The sequence below is a fragment of the Enhydra lutris genome, unplaced genomic scaffold (assembly GCF_002288905.1).
Source record: "Enhydra lutris kenyoni isolate GAN:26980312 unplaced genomic scaffold, ASM228890v2 scaffoldscaffold40, whole genome shotgun sequence".
Lineage (NCBI taxonomy): Eukaryota > Metazoa > Chordata > Mammalia > Carnivora > Mustelidae > Enhydra > Enhydra lutris.
The window spans coordinates 305,855-319,332 of record NW_019154124.1 but is presented as its reverse complement, the minus strand read 5'-3'; the positions used below and the strand labels follow the sequence as shown (position 1 = coordinate 319,332).

The following is a 13,478-nucleotide window of genomic DNA, read 5'->3' as shown; positions in this document are numbered from 1 at the left end:
ATATATATTAAGTTTTCCAATCTATGCACATGGTATACCTCCCCATGTATTTAGTTCTTCTTCAACTCTATCATTAAAGTTTTATTGTTTTCAGCATACAAATCCTTCATATTTTTAGAAAAATTTTCACTATGTATCCTAATGTTGTTTTTTTTAATATTGTAGTAGTGGCTACAATAAGTAATACTTTTTTAATATTTCAACTTCCAATTGTGAATTGCTAGTATATAAACACAACTGATTTTGCCTCCTACATCTATTTTACAGTGTATAGTCCTCCATTGTGAGCATGTGTCATCATTTACTTAAGCAGTCTACTATGTCTGGATATTTATGTAATTTCACATTTTGCAGTTACCCAATGAATACCTTTGGCATAATATTTTTAGAATGTTGAGATTTTGCCTTTAAAGTAAATTTCTGAAAGTACTTTGGCTAGGTTGAAAAGCAAATGCCTATGACCTTTTGTTCGATATTTCCAAATTCCCCAACGAAATGGTTGTATTTTACATCTTACCAGTAATGTATGATTGCCTGCTTTCCTTCACAGCTTTGTCAACAGAGAAATTATAAACTTTTATTCTTTTATCAACTTTGTATAAATTTAAGAACTATTTGTATATTTATTTTCATAAATAACATTTTCATATCTTTTGCCATTTTCTTATAGGATATTTTAAATGTTTTACCTCCATTTTTAAAATGTATTTTTAATTTGAAGATAGTTGACCATTACGTGCTATACAGGTTGTAAAGATTTCCTCATGGTTTGTCATTTGTCCTTTAACTTATGGTGCTTTTTGCCATGAAAACTTTGTTTTCATTTTCATGGAGTAAACTTTGTCAATATTTTCTCTTATTTCATCTTGAATTTTAGTTATAGTTACAAACTCATTTCATCACGCTTTTCTGCACAGAAAGCGTTGTCAAATGTTCTCTGCAGGGTCAGATAACAAGTATTTTATTTAGTTTTTTGGCCTAAGGTCTCTGTTTTTGAGTCCTCACATCTGCCATTGTAGCACAAAAGCAGTCATAGACAGTTAGGAAATGAATAGGCATGGAAGCACTCCATAAATGTCAGCAGGTGTTCTATTTGTATTAATAAAAATAAAAAAAGGAAAAGAGTAGATTATAGGTTTTGTTTCATATTTTGCTATGTTACGTTCAAATATGCCATAATAATCCACATAAGAGATGTAAAACCTGAATATAGTGAGCATTAGATATACCCCAGGCACTTGAAAGAAGTTTGTGTGTATAATTTAAGTTACCCCCTATACAGTTTCTTCAGTAAAATATGATTATATTTTCTATTTTCAAGTGAGGAAAATGAATCAATGATATTTTAAGCAATTTATCTAGAGCAAGTATGGGCAGGATGGATATGTCACAAATGGTCATTGAGGAAACACTGAGAAATAGGGAAACAAAATATAAATAAATGTCACTCACAGTATATTATTCTAGGGCAATGAGTGATAAACATGTTCAATAGAGGACCAAATGGTCAACATTTCAGGCTTTGTGGGTCTCTGTTGCAGCTACTCAACTCTGTCTTTGTAGTGCAAAGCAGCTGCAGACAATTCGTAAGCACAGGGTCAAGGTTGTGTTTCAATAAATGTTTACAAAACTGAGCCTTGTATGGCAGGGGAAAGTTTGCAGATCCCCTGTTCTATGGTAAATACTATTGTCATTATGGTTAATTGTAGCTTTTTAGTTTTCTTCTTTTTTTTTCTTTTTTCAAGGAGTTATAGAGCTGTAATGGTATTAGATGGGAAAATATAAATATATAACATTTTAAGTGTTATATATACAATTATATTTTACATTTTTATATAAATAATGTCATTATTAAATTCACAAACCAAAAAAAAAAGAATATTGACAGCATTAGTGCTGAAAATACTGACCCTACCTTTGCCCTCCATCTTGATCAAGTCCTCTCCTGGGGCGACATGTTCTGGGCCTCTTGAAACTTAACATTCAAATCTTAGAAATGCCCAAATCTGAGGAAACTTGCTCTGGCACTCACAAAATTTTTAAATTTCATGCATAATTCTTCTAAAAACAGGTTTTCTTTGGCTACATAGTATCTTGTCATTTCAATGCCACATAAATAAGGCTGTCCTTTCCCTCCTATTCATCAATGTAGTGTTTCATGGTTGTCGTGTGCTGAAAAGTCACAGTGGCTCCATCTCCCTATATGGGCAATTCAATACATTCATGTACTACTCTTCTGAGGACTAAATGCAATAATCTGTGTAAAATATTCAAAACAGATACTCTGAGAAGCTTAATCCCTCTTTTCATTCACTTCTTTCTTGAAAGAGTTCATTGTTTTCTGACTCTATATTTCATTCAGGGGGTCTTCTTACCTTTTTCCTGTAGATTTGTTAGGAGACAGGAGAGGCCTTGTTGAGACCTAGGCCCTCAGATTCGTTCTCCTGGAACCCACCCCAGTCAAGAATCATGATGGGCAGAGTATGGGACACGAAGCTTCTCAGTTTGCCCGTGAGAAGGTTCTGACACTGCTGGTTAGGAATTCATTCTGCTTCCATAATATCTCTGCCCTTGATAGCACCACCTGATTCTTAGAAGGAGAAACAGAGAATGAAGCTGTTGTCACGATCTCAGGGAACCAGAGGTAAACTGTATGCATGGTAACTATGTGGTCAGATATCCAATTACCGCAAGTATCAAGTTTTTCTGAAGTAAAGATCTTTCCTCTGCATTTGAAAGTGGACTCTAAGGAGATAGGAGAGAGGTTTTGTAATTTCACACATTACTTGTGTGTATCACTATGTTGAAAACTGGAGACCATCCAGCTACTAACTACAGAATTTTATTCTCAACCATGATTTTATAACTTAGTAATTTGTGAAAGACCTTCACCATCTTTTCCTTACAAATAAAAGGAGCATGTGTTATCCTTTTTAATCATCTGACCTGTATTCAAGATTTTTATTTCCCTTGCAGAATCCTGGACAAGAAGTTCTTACAGGTGTTTCCACCACGTTGGAGGTGCCTGATGTACTCAGGACATGTTCCAATGGAGTAGTTCTCCTTTGGTCCTAGTATTGACCCTGAGTGGAGTGAGGTGTTGCTTTTACCTCTATGGTACAGGATTTATACCTTGGTGTCTTCTATAACTAAGATACCTGCCATTTACTTAGGGATATAACAATCAGTGGATTCCTTCAATATGGCCATAGGATGGTAATAAAAGCATGGAATTTTTATGTTTCACAAATCATTCTACCTCCAAAAACTGTAATGCCCATGAATAAAATTGGAAAGTAATAATAAGAAATACTTATGTAGTCTCGGGGCACCTGGGTGGCTCAATGGGTTAAGCCTCTGCCTTCGGCTCAGGTCATGATCTCAGGGTCCTGGGATCGGGCCCCGCATTGGGCTCTCTGCTCGGCGGTGAGTCTGCTTCTCCCTCTCTCTGCCTGCCTCTCTGCCTACTTGTGATCTCTCTCTCTCTCTCTGTCAAATAAATGAATAAAATCTTAAAAAAAAAAAAAAGAAATACTTATGTAGTCTTTATACGCCTTTACTGTCTTCATTTTGAATCATTTAGGTACTAGAAATCTTTCTCTACCATGCATTATCAGACAAATGGGTTTTCCTTGGTACCATACACTATGTATATTCCGAGTTCCCTGACAGCCTAATTTAGTGGGATATCAGTTCAAACTGCTTTAATTTGTACCATAATTGTCAACATCATATGGGCTCACCCTGTAAACAGAATCTAAGATGTTTTCCTGCCAACCTCAGGAAATACAATAGAGAGAGAGAGACTCAAGCTGGGCCCCCAGCTGTGCAGCCTCTGTGGTTGCCCATATTGAGAAGGATGTGGGTGGGTCAGACCAGAAGTTGGTTCTTGTGCAGCTTCTCTTGGCAACTCTGATGCTATGGGTCCTAATCCAGCTGCCACAGAAGTACATGGCCTCATCTTGTTTCCTTAGGAAATTTATTTTCAAGGTTGAAGTGGAAGTTTGTTGTTCGTCCCACTTAAGTGACTCTAGGTAAGATGTGTTGAGAAAAATATGAGATATCCTATCCCTGATCTTGTGTCTCACCCACCTCAAAAACGAAATAAATGAGTTGAGCCCAAATCATCAGGATATTTCAAGCATCCATCTATGCAAAATCCCCCACCCATGAGGTAATATGAGCCCCTCTCTAATAGTCAAAATGTCAGTCTCAGTTCAGCAGACATCCATGGAGTCAACACCGTACTTGGTCCTGTACATTCTAATAAGATGCTTTCAGTGTTGTTAGAATCAGCCATTTAAACAACCATTTAATTAGCAACCACTTACTTAGGATAGGAGGTTTTGTTGGTCTCTGGATGCTTTGGCTTTACTGTGTGTGGCCAAAGTGTCCTTGGTGAAGCTTAACTTATCCACAAGGAGAAGGGCAGCTAGAGGAAATGACTTCAAATATGACTTGTTTTTCCCTCCACATAGGGGTTGTTTGCTCCACGCACAGGGCCACTCTCTTTTTAGGTTGTAACTGAAAGACACTATGGACCCATGTTGAAAACTGAGATTTACATTGACCTGGGATGGCTTCTCTGAGAGTGTCTTCATATGTAGCTAATTTCTCTCTAACAAAACTCTAATACTCAGGTCTCAGAGTCACTGCCCTATGGAGTCAGGCACTGAGAGGAAAGGGTTCGGTGGTATTAGGATATGGGGAAGACAAATGAAGGAATATCCCCAAAACAGAGCAAAAGTAAGTTTCTGTCCCTCCCCCTCCTCCACCTCCTGCACATGGTGGAGGTCTTCATCTTGACCCAGGCTTCATTAGAGGAAAGGGGCATCGGCCTTTTTCACAATCAGGCACATGTTAAATATAAATCTCCTCGTGCAAAAACTCAGGGAGACAGATGAGGAGTTAATGAATCTGAGGGACTCATTACCTACAAACGTTTTGGGCTTTCCTTTCAGCAATCATGTTTACCAGTGCTATTAAGTTGTACATGAAATTTGAATCTTCAATTGAAAAGTCATTTAAATCAGCTTAGACTTCCTTAGAGAGCTTTTTATTTCCCCCCACATATGACAACAGTAGGTGTTTTCCTGTTTGAGACTGGAGGATCAGTAATATAGTTTTTCTTTTCTTTTTTTCCCCTCGAGACGTTGACAAATTTTATAAGAATTTAGTAAACATAGTGATATCTTATTGGTATAATTTTGCTTTATTACAGAGGATCGACCCCATTATTGTGGTAGTTAAACTACCTCCCTGTACAGATGACAGAACAGAAGTCCAAGGAATACGGCCCCCAAATCCCATATGGAGTAACATTCAAAGAGAATTGGAAGTGAGGGCCCTGGGTCTCATCCAGGGCTTTTGCATCAACCTGCCTGAGGATCATGTCCCCCTATATGAGTTGAGCACCATGTATGCCAGTGCATGAGGGTGCTAAGAAGTTAGTCCTACCAACTGTTTGCTGTGCTTTGCTCACTGAGTCTCTACTGCAAAGTAATAGGCAGTGGGCAGGACAGCAGTTTGAAAACTGGAATCAAGAGTCCACTTCCTATTTCAGTTTTCAATCATTTTATGATAAATCTCTCTCTGAAATGATTTGCACAATATTTTATTCCCACATTCTTCTTTGGAGATGGCCAGAATCTTCAATCGCCAGCTTGTCACAGCTCCGTTCAGTAGAAATAAAGATAAGTCACAATATGAGACTCATTTTCTACCGTTGCATTTAAAAAAGTTAAGGAAACAAATAAAATTCTAAGATTATTTTATTTACTGTGAGATATCCAAACCAGGATTTCCCCATTTCTAAATTGAGGGTAGTAGCATTCATCTCAAGGGCAACTTCATTACTTCAACATGTAATTAATATAGAAATTATTAAGAAGATATTTCATCTTTTTTTTTATAGTCTCCAGAACATGCTTGTATGTTACACAAGCAGCCCATCTCAGGTTGAACTAGCTATGTTTCAAGTGCCCAGGAGTCACATGTGGCTAGTGGCTAGTGGCCACTGCATTGAGCAGCTTAGATTCTGCTCCAAATGCTTCAAAAAACGCTGCGCTGGACGACCTTCAGAGCAGACCCTCCAGACTGGACAGCTCCCTGGGTTTGTGCCCACTTGCATGCCAGGGGCTCCTTAGGTTCCAGGGTTCTGTGCAGTGGACCAGTGGAGAGGGGAAGGGGCATTAGTGAGAGTCAGGGTGCTGAGAGCTGACCCTAGGACAACCCCAGAGACCCAGAGTCACTGGAACGTGCCAGGTCTTCAGTGCGCTGGGAGACAGAGACCTTTTTTGCTCAGGGACCTGGTCAGAGCACAGAGCTGTGGTGTTCCCAGGCAGCGCAGTAGTACACGCCCTCATCGCTTTTCTCCAGTTTCAGCACCGACATTGTACAGCTGTTGCTATCCTTGCCCTTCTTGGCATTGACTCTGTTTGCTTTCAGGACAAAATCCCGCTGAACAAGGGACGTGGACATGTCTAGGTAGAGGAGCCTCTTCGGTGCCACTCCTGGTCGCAGTACCAGTGGATGTAGTTGACAGAAGTGTCCACTTGGCAATCCAGAGGATGTGAAGTGCCCACGCGTGCCACCAACAAAGCAGTCTGACTCAGCTTGAGTCCTGCTCCACCACCTGCCAGGGGAGAAGGAAACAGCTGTGAGACAGTGATGGCCAGGAACCTCAGGGTGTCCCCTGTACTCTGCAGCAGAAAACAAGTCAGGACTTACCGGGAAACAGGAAGGCACACAGGATGGCAAGGCGACCCAGCATGGTTCTGTCTCCCACCTGGTGGAAAGAAACCCTGGATGACCTCCTGGCTGCACCTGCTGGGAAGAGACTGCCTGGGTATGTTGCAGAGGGCAGGTTAAGACCTGAGCCTCTGTTTCCCAGAGGCACCTGCAGTTACTAGTGAGAAAGAAGCGGGGAGGAGAGAGTGAGGGCCCAGAGGGCTGGGACAGGTCTGACCACAAGGCAAGAGGGAACATCAATGGTTAGGCTGCTGAGAATCACTGAGGACTGTTGGTGCAAGGAGGGCACCAGTGATATAACAGCAATCCTTGATTGGACCTGAGCACCACACTAACTGGTTTCTGCTCATTGTTTGACGAAATCCTGGGTGGCATTTTAAGTAACTCTTCCGAGGCTGCATGCCTACAGGGAATTAGGTGGGGATGTGGGCCAGGTCTGGCTGGAGACAAATCTCAAGCCTCTGATGGCCACTCAGTACCGACAGAGCAATGGGTGTGCAAGCTGCTGCCGAGGCAGGAATAAGCACAGGGCAGAGATCCCTGCTGAAAAAGCAACAGGTCCCCTGAGCTAACCCTGGAGCATTTCTCCCAGAGATCTCCTCAGAAGATGGAAATGCCCTAACGTGACATGACAACTCTGCAGTCTTCGGCTAGCTAGTCTTCTCCTTTTCCTCATTTGTCAAAAGGACCTTATTAGGTTGCCTGCAGAGTGAGCAGGGTATGTGAGCAAAGCATGTGGCCTGTCTCAGATGCATAGAAGAAGCTCAAGAAATGTTGGGGATTGGTGTTTCATCTTAAAACTGGATTGGTTGCATTAGATGATTTCTGGGGTCCTCATAGTGTAGAATTTCAGTAAATATGATAGTCCTATAAAACCAGGTGTGTGTGTGTGTGTGTGTGTGTGTGTGTGTGTGTGGTCAAAGGAAGAAACTTGCATTGAGCCAGGGGGAAAGGAGACCAAGGGGCAGGACAGGTCAGATCCAGTGTCAGATCCTTAGAAATGGTAAAGGCAGGGCCTCAGGAGGGTCAGCTGAGAAAGGCATCTGAAATGAAGTTTCCAGAGGTAAAGATAGTAAAGTAAGTACAGGTTTCCTTGCCTGTTATCTAAAGTAGAGGAGGACCTCCTGGGTCTAGTTATGGTAATGAGCTATGCTAATGAGAGCCTGTTGGCCTGGAAGGAGAAGGCAGGAAGGGGACTTGGCTGGGGCAGGGAGGTTTGGGTCCTTCACGCCCACTATCAGACCCAGCTCCCAAACTCCTCCTTTTGGTAAACACTGAGAGGCACACATGCTAAGCTCTAGCCAAGATTCAAGGCTCAAGTGTCCCAAAATGCAGGCTCTGAGGTTGTGTTGAGCTGGTGAAGTGTTGACTAGAATATTCTGCTAAAAGAATAATCCAGGCCATCATTCACACCCTCAGCAGGTGTCTAGGGCTGCTCTGCTAAATGTTAAGTAGGGAAGAGAGTGAGAATGGTGGTGACAATGGGGATTGACATCTGCACAGCATAACAACAGGTGGAAAGAGTTTGCATATGGAAGATGAGCAGTGTGGGGGGTGAGAAAGCCCATGAATTCTTCTCTTCCTGCTTTCTCTCTTTTCTAGATTTTCACCAATAAGGAAATCTTCCTTTGGGGGAGAAAATCCATAATCTTCTGTTCTTCCATGAAAATAAATTTTATGTCACATTGTCAGCCTTCAGAACTCTGTTTCTCTCAATTATTGTTCCCATTTGTCTTCAAACACTGTTGATATTAAAGGCTCAACAACTGTTGGGCTATGAGCAGTCTTAGTTCCTGCCAAACCTCCAGCCAAATACTCTCCTGGGTGAGACAAATGACAAAAGTGAAACAATTCAGCCTGGAGGGTGTAGTGCCCTTTCTTCAAAGGAGAACAGTCCATGGGTTGGGGACCTCAGAGTCTCACAAGCAGGGGAGCACTCTGCCCGGGGATTTGGGGCAAGAGGGACTTTTATAGAGACTTAGAAGCAGTAAAGGGAGGAAGAGCAGGTCAGTTAGGGGATAAGGAGATAGTGCTTGCCTTAGGTTGATTGGCCGGGGTTGCATACCTGACCTTACTTAGAACAGGGGCATCATTGCAGATTCGTGGTGTTTTGTGCCTGCTTAGTTGGGAAATACTGTGTTTTTGGTCAAGGGCAGCATTTACAGGGACAGGGAAGTTACCTAAGTTTCAGTTTGCTGAATTGGCCCCCCAGGCAGGAATGGATCCATCCTGGGTCTGGAAACGCATTTCAACAGGTGACAATTGTGTTCCTCTACTTCTCTTCTTGCTGTGGTACATCTGTGCTCTTGTGTAAGTGGTGCTGAAAGGTCATATTGTTAAAGATGTGCATATTTTAAAAAATAATAAGGGAAGCAGAGAGAGTCAATTATCATATGGTTTCACTTATTAGTGGAGCATAACAAATAGCATGGAAGACAAGGGGAGATGGAGAGGTTAAGGGAGTTGAGGGAAATTGGAAGGGGAGGTAAACCATGAGAGACTATGGACTCTGAAAAACAATCTGAGGGTTTTGAATGGCCGAGGGGTGGGAGGTTGGGGGAACCAGGTGTATTAGAGAGGGCTCGGATTGCATGGAGCCCTGGGTGTGGTGCAAAAACAATGAATACTGTACTCTGAAAATAAATAAAAAATTAAAAAAAATAATAAGGGAAACTTTTGAGCAAGATGCAAAGGGTAGTCAAGACTTCACCCCACACTCATGTAGAGAGTGGAGGGTCCTGAGCAAGACCCTATGGTCTCCAGGAAGAGAGAAATCAGGTGGCTCTTGAGGGAGCAACACTTGCTGTCCCCCCAGGTCATCCCGCTGCTGCCATGAAGGAAACTGCTCTGATGCCCCCAGACCTCAGCTCCAGGGGCGAGTCAGGGGCTCAGAGCAGGTGTGGACTCAGCAGACCCTGTGCAAAGAGCCAGGTGCTGAAGCTTGGACATTTCATTGAAACTCTGAGAGGCTGGCGTGCTTTCCCTGACCAGGGACAGCTCCCTCCTGACCCTGAGAGAATGTGAGATCTAATCCAGATTGACTTCATCTCTAGGTCACAGGGAATAAGTTGGGTGTACATGTGATGTCAACTCTTAGCACGAAAAGCTTAAAAACCCAAAACAGGAAAGCCATTGATGTTTGGTTGAGAGAACTCTAGATAAGATATTTTTTTCATCTTTAATTTAGATGTTTTAATACTTTGTGTCGAATACACACTTTTTGTTAAAAATAATTCTCATTTGTTAGATTAGCAACCCCATTTTTTAAAACAGGTCATCGGTAGTATCCTGGCCATTCACAGGCTATAGGATTACAGAGGCTTAGACATTTAAGATGAAAAGGAAAGCCCCCATTCCAGAAGCCTCATCAATCCTCATCTTTAAAGATGAGAAAACAGATCCCTAGTTCAGGTGACTCATTCAACATGACAGGACCTTGAGCAGCTGAGGCGGGATTAGAACCTCCACATCTTCCTCTTTACTCTGTGCACCTCTCACTGAGTGGACCTGGCATTTCAAATTCAGCCACTACATGCAGAGCAACCCCCCCCGTGTCAGGCACAGGGTCAGGCGCCTTTCCAAACATAAACTTCATTTTTGTAATCCTTGAAAATAATAAAATTCTGTAGGCACAATGGTACTCTCAGTCAACAGATGATGACAGGCTCCTTGAAAATTCTTCACATCGGACTTTCCAAATAGTTTAACAAATCTGATAATCCCTGAATAGGGTTTATTAGAAGAAATGAAGATCAATTATGTTGGTATACATTGGATTCTCCTCAAAGGATATATGGAAATGTGTGTGAGGGAGTGTGTGTGAGTGTATGTGTGTATGTGCATACAAAATTAATTTGCTAGATAATTTCTTTTGTTCCTCAAGGAAAAAGTCAGGCTCACATAGGGTTGTCAGATTTAATGGGGAAAAAAGTTGCAAAGTGCTATGCGATATTTGGACACAAACTACAAAAGTATTTGTTTTTTATCCGAAATTCAGGGAAACGTAGATGAAATCCACAATGAGATGTCACCTCACTCACACCTGTTATAATGGCTATTATCAAAAAGCATACAAATGACAGGTGTGATCACAAAAGCTGGGAAGGGGGAAGGGAAGAGACTCTGGCTGACCATCCTTTCCTCAGGGATCCCATGTGTCAGGGACAGGAGGATGCCCCAGGAGCAGCTCTGAGAACAGACTCTTCCAGGCAAGCTCAGTGTCTTATAGCCCTGGAAGTCCTTCCAACTTGTGGTTTCAAAATTAGGAAAATATGAAATTGTCATCACACTAAAGCAGAGAGAGTATTCTTAAAACAAAATGGTAGTAAGAGGAATAGACTTCAGAACCTCAGCCAAAGCTACCCGTCTGCCTGCTTTTCCCACAGGCTCTGAGGCTGCCAGTGCTCGAGATCTGCAGGGAACTGAATCCATGTGCCTGGCAGCCTTCCAGACCTGCTGACCTCAGGAATGTCCAGCCATGGGGCTCAGCCTGGGAGCCAGCTCCCTCCACAGCCAACAATGTCATCTGATCAATGATGTGCTGAGGGAGGACGTCCTTCTCAGTTCAGAGCTGCCAAATGGGACACTTGGGAGAGTCTGAATGATACCTCCTAACTCTGGGAGGATTTATTGCACTGAAAAGGATAGAATGACAGCTCCAGTCCAAGCCTTGCCACCTGGAGGATGTGTGTCCCTGGTCAAATCCCTGTAAATGGGAATAATAATGCTTACTCTCCAGACACCATCCACCATGGGCGAAGGATTGGGCTGAGTTAGTTGCTTTGTAAATAAATATTATCAGCCAGTCTGAAGTACGATGTGATTCTTATAACCACTTGCTTCTTATTATAACATGTCAACATAGTTATAACAACCAGATTTGGCAGAGCAGCTCATTGAAATCTTAAAATATTTCATCTGTGCAGTCACATAAGTAATGGAGCCTTGATTTAAATACAAGACTAACAAATGCAAATCTGTCACAGATTCCATTCTATACATGTAGAATTCTATACACACACACACACACACACACACACACATACACAGAGACAGAGAGAGTTATGTTTAAGCTCTAAAGATTAAGAATAAGTAAGGTCATGAGAAAAATTTCAGAGAGGTTGAAGAACTTAGCAATATCTCTCACATGTCAAGGGAGCAAAGAGCAGAAGCTGTTCTTGAAGAGCCGTCATTCCAGTAACAGTGCTGGGCCTCAGAACACAATAGAAATTCTTCTAGCACTGGTGCATTAATAGCTGCTTGCCTTTTAGAGAGACTAATCTTTTTTAAGTTCGTTAACAGTAATCATTGATCCATTAAATAATGTCAAATACACTTTACTGAATGCCATACATGGTACATATGGATTCCTTCCTTGCAAGAATAAAGTAGGTGTAATTCATCCCATTCTGAAGATGACAGAGTCTTCAGGAGGTTGAGTAGCCCCACTAAGAAGAGCTCCCCGAGAACTTCAAGTCAGCCGGGTTAATAGGTTAATGAAGCACGTGCGCTATGTAACCTGTTGGATGTTTTTCACTCAGATATTAATTTATGTTCTCTCTGAGTTGTTGCTTTGAATGCGAATTGTGATCTAACCTAATAGGTTAGATAGGTTTCTTATTTGTTTTAAATAATGTGCTTCCCTCTTAAGAACTGCATCGGTTTACTTATTACTTACACTGACTTCTACCACCCCCTCCTGGCCATTGCAGATATGTCCTGCACCTGATCATCTTCAGTATTGCTCACCAGGTCAGTGAAGTCTATTACAGCAAAGAGTCACTTAGGAGTGGAAGGGCCCAGAAATACAAAGCTGGAAAACTGTTTTTTTTCTCAACTGTGTACTTAGTGTGAGCGGTAGTTTTCGGTGAGTGGCTCGTCCTTGCAATGCCCCATCCCCCTAGCCTCAAATGAGAAAATAGACTAATAGGCTTGGTGTCATACGTACCTGTAAAAACTACAGAGATTTGCTTGTGAATATGCATATTTACATTCATATACATGGAACGGCTTTCCTGTCAATCCATGTCTGTCCATCTGTCTGTCCCCCCAGTTCATTGCTCCTCGGTGCTGCTCTTGGTGCCCCTGGTGGCAGCCACTGCGTTAATTCATGCACCGACAGTGACAGACAATTGTGCTGCTGCCCAGACTGGCTGTCAGCAGCAAGGCTGTCCCTGACAGCTCAGGGGCTCTGTACAATGGGAGTCCCCTGACCCCCATGCTGTCAGTCAGTCTACTGCTGACATCACTCTGGCCAGGTGTCCTGTTATTGGGAATCTTAGCTGGGGGATGGAGGGTCAAAGTCCTGTGGGTGATGTCTGGGCTCCCCAACAAATAGGGGAGCCTGACCTCTGCATTTCAGGGCTCCCTTCTGTGGGGAGACTGCTTTTGCCTATTGCACCTTGTGGGGGACAAACTTAGTTTGCCAACGCACTAGCCTGCTGGACCATGGGAGGAGGGAGAGCACCAACAGCCAGGGAGGGATGGGGCACCACGGAGCAGCCCACATTGGCCTGGTGCATGTTCAAGGGCTGGAGACAGAGTGATGTGGACAGGAGCCCAGTCTGGCAGAGCTTTTCAAGGCATTAGGAGCTTCTGGCTCAGACAGGTGTCTTTTGGGAACAGGTGCCTTCCCAATGTCAAATGTCTAGTTCAAATGGTGCTGGATTATGTGTCTGTCAGCTGACAACAGCTGTGACCAGTGCCTTTTATTCCCAAATTGATCCTGT

The 13,478-nt window shown here is 42.6% G+C and overlaps 1 pseudogene; it reads right to left on the bottom strand.

Annotated features, from left to right (window-relative positions):
• The window catches only part of LOC111155231, a 30,767-nt pseudogene extending 23,995 nt beyond the window's left edge, over positions 1-6,772 (bottom strand).
• Positions 6,773-13,478: the final 6,706 nt, after the last annotated feature.